The sequence below is a fragment of the Lactuca saligna genome, chromosome 8 (assembly GCF_052625555.1).
Source record: "Lactuca saligna cultivar CGN05327 chromosome 8, ASM5262555v1, whole genome shotgun sequence".
NCBI lineage: Eukaryota > Viridiplantae > Streptophyta > Magnoliopsida > Asterales > Asteraceae > Lactuca > Lactuca saligna.
In genome coordinates, this window is record NC_136424.1 from 236439895 (window position 1) to 236450014 (window position 10120).

Sequence of the window (10120 nt, forward strand, 5' to 3'; positions counted from 1 at the left end):
GCTCATTGGACCGCGGTAAAGAACATTCTCAAGTACCTACGGAGGACTAAGGATTGGATCCTTACCCTTGGTGGCTGTGATGACTTGAAAGTATTAGGGTATAGTGATGCTGGTTTTCAGACTGATAGGGATAATTTTCGCTCTCAGTTAGGCTGGATCTTTACCTTAAATGGAGGGGCAATTTCTTGGAAGAGTTCCAAGCAGGAGACGGTGGCTGATTCGACTTGTGAATCAGAGTATATAGCAGCGAGTGAAGCAGCGAAGGAGGCGATATGGCTAAAGAACTTCATCGGAGACCTTGGAGTTGTACCAGCTATTAAGGAACCTATAGAGATTTTCTGTGACAACAATAGTGCGGTTACCTTAGCCAAGGAACCAAGAGATCATGGCAGATCCCGACACATTGACAGAAAATATCACTTCATAAGACACAAGATTGAAGAAGGACTCCTTGTGACAAGGAGGATATCGTCGGATGAAAATCCTGCAGATCCCCTTACGAAGGGACTGACGAGGGTTAAGCATTTTCAGCATGCGAGACGCATCGGGCTGAGGGACGATATTAGTTTTACAGATTAGATAGTTTTCCTAAAACTTGTAAAATGTAATCGACGTTTGATGATGAATAAAATTTGTGATTTATTTATGAGTAAAGTGTTACTATCATTGTCAATTATTTACTATTGTTTCAGTTTTGCATGTTTTGACTTCCAGAATAATTAATTTATTCAAACCTCCACAATCGATCATACGTCGGAAGTAGGTATGAATCAAGATTGTCATGAATTGGGTTTGTAGATGCCTTAAAGGTGTTTAGACATGGCAATGGTTGCTGCAACATTCATGAGTACTCATAAGTTATGAGTATTGGTATAAACCCACGCTCACTTGTATCACTTCATGGAATTTATCTCGAGTGATCGTGAGACGATAACATCATATAAATCTTTAAACCTAGAGATATGAGTTGTTACCTATGAGTTGGTTGTGCATTGATTGCACGTAAACGCATCAGTAACTTGATGTTATAAAACGTGCCTTTGTGTACAATTCAATAAGTAGTAGAACAAGCATATCAGTCGAAGTTTATCTGTTCTTTCTAGAAATAAAAGCGATATCTGGGCCCCTCGATGATTTTGTGTTGACCCATGTACCAGGCCTGGTCAGAACTAAACCGATGTGTTCAGTGAAGTTCTTCGTCAAACAAATCGGAAAATCGAGAAACAACTGCTAGACAATAAGCAAGACATAGTTCCATATGTTTGTCCGGCTGATATCATGAGAACAGAGGATTATGTGATCACTTATCTAAAATGGCGCTTCATAGTTCGACAGAGTCTTCATTGTTCGAGGGAGTTTTCGAGAGCTACGATTGTTGGTTGGTTCCTGAAGTTATAGGCAAATATAGTTATTAGACTTATCCAAGTGGGAGTCTGTTGGATAAGGTGTCTAAGTCCATAACTTATTTGGTATATACTTGACCCGACCGGCATGGTCCATTTGGGTTGCATCTCATCCAAACTATTATGGATAATTTTATGAGAGTTATACACATATGTTTATTAATATATTATGAGTTATAATATATTAATATGAAGTTACGTTATTTAATTAGTTTTAGTCTTAAATTAATTATGAATTAATTTATAGATTAAAAGGAAGACTAATTAAATTATGGGCTATTTGTTTTATATAGTGTGGGCTAATACTCATTTGTTAATGGGCTAGGCTTATGTGGAAGTCCATGGATGATCCATGGAGATTTTAACCCATGGATCCTTGGAAAAGGAAAAGACATGGGTTATTAGGGTTTCACCCTAACCATGCACACTATATAAGCATGCTTATGGAGCATGAAATGGGGCCTAAGAGAAAACTAGTGAACTAGTGTGTGTGTGCATGTGTGTGGCTGATTTTATACAAGGTGTATACTCTCTCAAAGTTTTCCAAGAGTTTGTGGTGTTTGTGATTCCATTTGAGGCATTCACACTATTGGTGCTTGGCCCTCAAACTCCTTAGAACCAAACTCACCAAAAGGTATGTAATCTCTTCTAACTCTTTTATGTTGAAATGTTCCCCATGCCATGTTAGATAGGTTATAAACCTTGGAAAATTATTATTTTGCATGTATTTAGACAAACATAGATCCAAGGTTTATTAGGGTTGCATGCACACTTAGGAAGTGTTAGATTACTCAAAACCCAACACAACCAAGATCCCAATACTCTACATTCAAGACTACGAAGTGTGGACACACCACTTTGAAGATTATGTTATTGGATCAGAAGATAATGGATATCTTATATGGGAAGCAATCATAGTTTTCCCATTCGCTCATTCCAGCACTTCAAGAATCATTAAAACTCAGAAGGAGTAGAATGATCTCCTAAAAGATGTGAAGGATGTCCCTCAGGACGAAAAGGAAAAGTTTCAATGTAACATTAAAGCATTGAGACTGATTCGATTCACCCTTCAATCTGACACGTTTCGATCGGTAAGTTCATGTAGTACAACAAAGGAAATTTGGGATCGGCTGCGAGAATTGTATTCCAGACATGAAGATCTGGAACACTCGATTCAGACCCTACTTCTCTTAGAATTTGGGGAGTTCGAGCAGAAGCCGGAGGAATCCGTTACACAAACGTTCGATCGGTTCAATCATCTTCTTAATAAGATGATCAAACATGATATTGAATGAAAGCTTATCGAACAGAAGGTTACTTTCTTAAATGGCTTAAGACACGAATGGAGGGTGGTTGTGTTGACAGTTTAAGTCATATTCTTTGGCAAAACTAGTAGGGATTCTGAAATCCCAGGAAAAGACTGTGTTGCAAGAGAAAAATGTGGTCTCAAACTTTGGGTCCTTGGCCCTTCTGTCAAAGGGTAACAGCGCAGCAGCAGAAGAAGAAGATCTAAATTTGGGAGACCACGATCTCAAATCTGAAGACTATGCCATGATGGTATCAAATTCAAGGAGGTTCATCAAGAAGAAGTTTCCTACCAACAAGAACCGAAATTGGCAAGGAAGCTACAGCTCTGAGAAAGCAAAAGAGTAGTCGAAGGTTGAAGAACCAAAGAAAGAGGTGAAGGGTGAAGCTGATTTTGGTGTTAGTTGTTTTTATTGTGGAGGGAAAAATCACTACGCAAAAGATTGCGTGTTAAAGAAAATGGCGGAGAAGGATGATGAGAAGGATGAAGAAGAGAGTCTCCTGAAAAGACTGGAGGAGATTAAAAGGAAGAAAGCTGCTACTAATCCCACTATGAATGCTTTAATTGTGCAGGGTTCGGTAGATGATGATGAGTTCAGTGGCGTACAGGTATGGTTGACCGACTTAGAAGATGATGAAGTGAGAAAGCCTACTCATGGAAAGGCTTATGTGGCAAAGAGTAATGACGCTAGTGGAAGATGCTTGATGGTGACATATGTATCCCAGATGAGGGGATATAATATTGATGGTGGAAATGAAGCGACTAAGGAGCGATAGGACGTGTGCTTTACAGCGAAGCCTCTCAGTGTGCAAATTAATGAACTTGATGATCTGATCAAGAAGGTACAATCCATTTTTGTTTCATTTAAAATTCCACAAGCATCATATGAAAAAGAATTAAATAACTTGAATTAGAGAATTTCAAATCTAGATAGTTGTTTAACTCAAACGCATGTCACGAATTCTAATCTAATTGACCAAATGAGCAGGGTGTCATCCAAGAGTGAGGAGCGAAGAATGTGGATTGAGCAGAAGGAGTTGGAGCTGGTTAGGTCTAGGGATGAAAATATCTATTTGCAAAGAGACAATCTTAAATTGTTAAAACAAAGAAATGTTTTTTGTTTGATTGCAAAAAGACTTTATACTAACATTACACAACTGCATTTGAATTGTGATATAGGCCAGAAAATACATCGCATGATTTTCCCCTTTCTTGAGTTAAAGGAGGATGAAATTGATGCCGAAGCATACAACTGTGAAAGTGTTGTATCTTCAGATGATGTAAGTACCACTTATAGGTTTGGTCTAGATAAAATTGAATCATTTATTAAGTCCAAAGACCATAAGAACATGCTCAAAGACCTTTTGGATGAAAATGATAAGTTGAAACTCAGAACCGAAACCATACAAAATTTTGACTCATTGAGTACCAAATTAAGTTCAGAAAATAAAATTGATGTTGAAAATGCATCTGAACTTAATGAGGACGATGACATGAGTGAAATCTCTGTAGAGGATTAGGTTGACTGTTAAGAGTTTACTAAGAGCGAATCTGAAAACCACAAAAATTTGATTTCTGAAAATTTTGTGGAATTCGCTTGTTTATCCAAAAGTAAGTCTCCAGTTCTTAAAGAAAAAAGTCGTTGTTTACCAAAAGGTCAGAACAACTCCCAATCAAGTTTATAAGGTCACATGAGTAACTGAACATCAGACAGCCGAACTCACTGCACTGGTGAAGGAAGATATTACAAATGGCTGTGAGGAATATTTATGGTCAGCACCGATAGACAATGCAGATGAAACAGTCGGTTTGTCGGAGCGAACATCATGGAAAGCAAAAGGTAGATATGTAGCAGAACCACTAAATAAACCTACCAACTGTGACATACTCAGTACCAGCAGAACAAAAGAGGTTCCAGTAGAATACATCTCCTCAAAAAGCAAAACCTCTTCCATGAAAAGTGAACCTGTTGTTCAGAAGCCGAAACAGAAGGCAAATATTCACAAACAACCGAAACAGGTGAAAAATCAGAAGCACCAGAGGAATCTAAGATACAAGAAAAATCTCTCAGAGCGAAAGCCATTTTGACGCTCCCAAAATCCTAACTACACTCACTTTAATAGAAACTCCAAGCCAAAAGGAGAAGAAAATAAAGATAAAAGGAGCTTCGGTCGGTTTGATCAAAAGAACCAAAAGAAGAATTTTGGGCAACAGAAAGGACATGACCGAATGAATAGGTTCGAACTTGATAGCAACAGCAATAAAAAATCCAGTTTCGGTCCAAAGACTCACAACAGCCGAAAAGGTAGTTTCAGTCCAGAGACTCACAACAACCGAAAAGGAAGTTTCGGTCCATCATCAAATAGCAACCGAAGGTACAACTTCCGTCCGTCAAATGATCAAATCCAAAAGGATCATTTCAAACCAGAAGTCAGGAAAGATTCTCACTCTAAATTCTATTCCTCTAATTCTTCTCTCTTTCATTCCTCTTCTAATCCTAATTCGTGTCCTACACAAAGCTCTCAATCGACGAAGGATTCGAAAGGAAAAATCAAGATTTCCTCAGCAAATGAAGATAGAAAGAAAGCGAAAGTGCAAACTCCTGAACCTCAATCCAAAACCCTTGAAACTAACCCTAATAAAATCAAAGTGTTTACTATTAAGAGGAAAGATAAAACAACCTTAATAAAACGAACTTATCTTATTGATGCTTCTCTTGCTATTCATGTTTCTGTGAAAGGCTCACAGGGACCGAATAAACTTTGGATTCCTAAATCTGCTTAACTCTTATAGGTTATAAGTGACGAGCAGTTCAATAAAGAATGGTACATAGACAGTGGCTGCTTGTGTCACATGACAGGAAGAAAGGAAGAACTAAGGGAGTATCGATCCTTTCAAAATGGTGGTAACATCAAGTTTGGTAACAAGTCCTATGGAAGGATCAAGGGTTATTGGATGATAACCAATGGGGATTTTACAATCAGGAAGGTGGCTTATGTAGAGGGATTGCAGCATAACCTCATTAGTGTGTCTCAACTAGTGGGAGGTACCAATCACAAAGTTTCATTCGATGACTTTCAGAAATAATAGAGAAGAGGACCAAAAAAGTGATTCTCAAGTCAGAACGAAAAGGTGAAATGTTCCCTCTGAATCTCAATCCAATCAAAGGAAAACCATCCATATGTCTATTGTCTAAAGCTCATTCAGACGAAAGCTAGTTCTGGCACCGAACGCTCTCGCACCTCAACTTCAAAGACATCAACAAGCTTGTCATCGGTGATCATCTTCGGGGTCTTCCACTACTCAAATTCGATTGAGAACATTTATGTGCTGCTTGTGAAATGGGGAAACAAAGTCGCCAAAGTCATCCAACAATCATAAATACAAAAGTTGTTGAATCGCTTGAGGTGCTTCACATCGACTTATGTGGTCCATCATCAATTGAGAGCATTAGCGGTAACAAATACGTTCTTGTTATTGTTGATGACTTCTCAAGGTTTACTTTGTTGTTCTTTCTAAAACTTAAACCCGAGGCAACTCCCAAGCTGAAGATCTTTATCAAGCAGGTTGAAGTGCAACTGAGAAAAGTTGTTCGAAACATCAGGAGCGACAATGGACTAGAATTCAAGAACAAAGAATTAGAAGATTTCTTAGCAGACAAAGGCACAAGTCACAATTTCTCATCCCTCTATACTCCTCAACAGAACAGAATTGTCGAAAGGCGAAATCGGTCCCTATGTGAGCCAGCCCGAACCATGCTAAGTTTTGCCTCTCTTCCTCTGTATTTCTGGGCAGACGCCATTGTTGCAGCTTCTACACTCAAAACATGTCTTATCTCAATAAGCGTTTCTCTCTTCCTCCCTATGAGATTCTTAATAACAGGAAACCGAATGTCAAGTTCTTCCATATTTTCGGCTCGAGGTGCTTCTTCTTCAACTCCAAAGAGCATCGCAACAAATTCGATGTCAAAGCTGATGAAGGCATCTTTCTGGGATACTCTCTTACTTCAAAGGCATACAGGGTTCTGAATAAGCGTTCTAAACACATTGAAGAAAAATATTATGTGATGTTTGATGACAATTATGTCAAGAAGTTGAAGTCTACCGAAGGGACAGTTGGAGAGATTTTCTCTCAAATCAGACAGGTCACAGCATCAATCGCCAATCTTTTTGACCAGTTCATGGATTTATTTGATGAACCTGAGAAGGCAATTCATTCTGAAGCTGGAGCTGCAGACAACAAAGTAGATCACCTTAAGAAGATTGTTCAAGATGCAGCCAAACGAATGTCAGAAGAAGAACCGGTTAGAAACGAACCTCCTCAAAGCAATACTTCAGTTGAGGGGGAGAATCAAGTCTCTTCAGATCGAGATAACTCACAAATCCAGGGGGAATCCATTCTTTGACATACCCGAAAGTCCGGTTACACCCGAAAGTCCTGTAGCAACCGAAAGTCCAGAAGAAACAGAAAGTCCTACAACACCCGAAGGTCCGGTACAGCCCGCAAGCCAAAAAGAAGAAGGATTTTTAAGTTCACATCCACAGGTTTCATCATCTGTTGAGGGGGAGTATTCCGATAAGCTTTATGATGATGATTTATAATCAGAGTTGGAAGAAGAAGTAAATGCTGAGTTGGATCCCTCTTATGATCCAATTTATCATCCTCTAATCGAATGGACCAGAGATTACCCTGTTTCTCAAATAGTGGGTGATCCATCAGAAAATGTTCTAACGCGATCACAACTAAAAGTGAAGCAAACAGCTCTATTCTCCAAAGTAGAATTCTGCATGTTTAACTCATTCATATCCCAAATAGAGCCGAAGACCGTCAATACTGCTCTCGATCATTCTGATTGGGTTCAGGCAATGCAAGACGAACTCAATGAGTTTGAAAGAAATAAGGTCTGGAGACTTATTCCAACTCCGGAAGATGCCTCAGTTGTCGGTCTCAAATGGGTATTCAGAAACAAACTGGACAAAGAGGGCAATGTGATCCGGAATAAAGCTCGGCTAGTGGTGAAAGGATATTGCCAGGAAGAAGGAATTGATTATGAAAAGACATTCACTCCAGTTGCAAGACTGGAATCAGTTTGAATTTTTCTTGCCTATGCCGCACACAAAAACTTTGAGGTCTACCAGATGGATGTGAAGTGTGGCTTTCTGAATGGCGAACTTGAAGAAACTGTGTACGTGGAGCAACCTCCTGGCTTTATAAATGAAAAGCATCCAAATCACTGCTACATCTTTGATAAGGCTATTTATGGTCTGAAACAAGCTCCTAGGGCATGGTATGAAACTTTAATTAAGTTTTTAAAGATGTCTAAATTTAAACAAGGTTCGGTTGACCCAACCTTCTTCCGTAAAAAGGAAGGTAACCACCTCATAATTGCTCAAATTTATGTCGACCATATCGTCTTTGGCTCCACGAATCCCAGCCTAATAGTTGAATTCAGTAAGTTGATGGAGACTAAATTTTAAATGAGCTCAATGGATCCGATTAACTTTTTCCTTGGTTTAAATATTAGACAGGGACCCGAAGGCATCTTTATCAACCAGGAAGCATACACAAAGACTCTCCTTGCTAAATTCGGCATGATGGGAGATTCAAAGGTCAAAGTCCCTATGGCGTTCAGCACCAAGCTCACACCATCTTTGGAAAAACCGGCAGTCGACATCATGCAATATCACCAAATGATTGGTTCCCTAATGTACCTCACAACTAGCAGGCCCGATATAATGTTTTTAGTATGGTATTGCGCTAGGTTTCAGGCAAATCCTCGCGAACCATACATGCTGGAAGTGAACAATATTTTCCGATATTTGAAGCGAACCACCTCTCTCGGTCTCTGGTATCCCTCAAACTCAGGCTTCTTTGTCCAAGCCTACTCAGATGCCGACTTAGGCGGATTCGGTCTAGACCGAAAAAGCACCACAGGAGGCTGCCAATTCCTAGACGGAAAGTTAGTTAGCTAGAAATCGAAGAAACAAACTTGTGTTTCTCTATCTACAGCCGAAGTAGAGTACATTGTAGCCGGCTCCTGCATATCATAAGTGATTTGGATCCAAAGCCAACTCCGGGACTATGGACTCAATATGAAAAAGATCCCACTATACTGTGACTCAGAAAGTGCAATTAGGATCTATCATAACCAAGTGCAACACTCCAAGACCAAGCATATAGCACTAAGGTATCACTTTATTAAGGATCATGTGGAAGATGGAAACGTCGAAATTCACTTTGTTCGAACCACTGATCAACTGGCCGACATCTTCACCAAAGCCCTTCCTGAAGCAAGTTTCAATAAGATCCTACGAGGCCTAGGTATGATAGAATCGGAGTTAGTACCAAAAACACCTTTTCAAAACTAAAAGTTGAAAGTGAAATGAACCGAACGCTCGGTCTATTTCGGGCGTGGTTCACACAGTTACCGAAATGAACCGAACGCTCAGTCTATTTCGGGTTCGGTCCTACTAAATTTGTTTTCGCTTATCTCAAAAAGGTGTTGTTTATGGTTGTACACTTTTGTTTTGTTCCTCTTTTTTCAGAAAATTTCAAAAATCCAAAAAATATTTTATCTTTCTATTTTTATTCTTTTTCAGAAAATTTCAAAAATCCAAAAACATTTTATCTTTCTGTTTTTATTCTTTTTCAGAAAATTTCAAAAATCCAAAAACATTTTATATTTCTGTTTTTAGTATTATTTTTCTAGAAAAACTCAAAACTTTCTCTAAGTTTTAGCTGTCTCGAATGTGTGTTTGGTTTGTTTGGTGTATCTCTTTATTCTTCTTAGATGATACGAATACAAGTATAAGCGACTGTGGATCTAAGACATGTATGATTCAATTTCATAATGAACTAGTTAAGGGTCCCTAGAAGCATGCTGCTGCATGTTGTCTTAAGCCTTTACGATCTTGAGTAGGCCTTAATGATTTGATCTATACCTATCGTTTCATCCAAATCATGCTAATTTATACCACTCGGTCTAGAGCTACCTTATTCTTCTCAGATGAGTTAAGAGTCTCTCTGCTCTGTCAGGATTATCTAGCAGAAGGTACATTCGGTCCTTAAGCCACCTCCTTATATTCTCCATCTACTTTCGGTTCACCAACGTAACCCTTGAGACTCTCGGTCTTTACCAGTGAGGTTTATGGTTACACAATCTCTATGTTTATGATCTTAGCTTCGTGTCACTTCGTGCTAAGTGAAAACCACAATTCAATACCCACAATGCATTGACGGTGAACAATTAAAATTGCTCTAGCTTTCACCCATGAAATAATGAATCCACCCAAATGGTCGTACCATGAAATTCTCAAATTTTCTTTTTGTGTGATTTTTATGAAATTGTTAGATACCATAATATTTCTTCCTCTAGAATCCAGTTTTTTTTTTTTTTTTTTTTTTTTTTGGG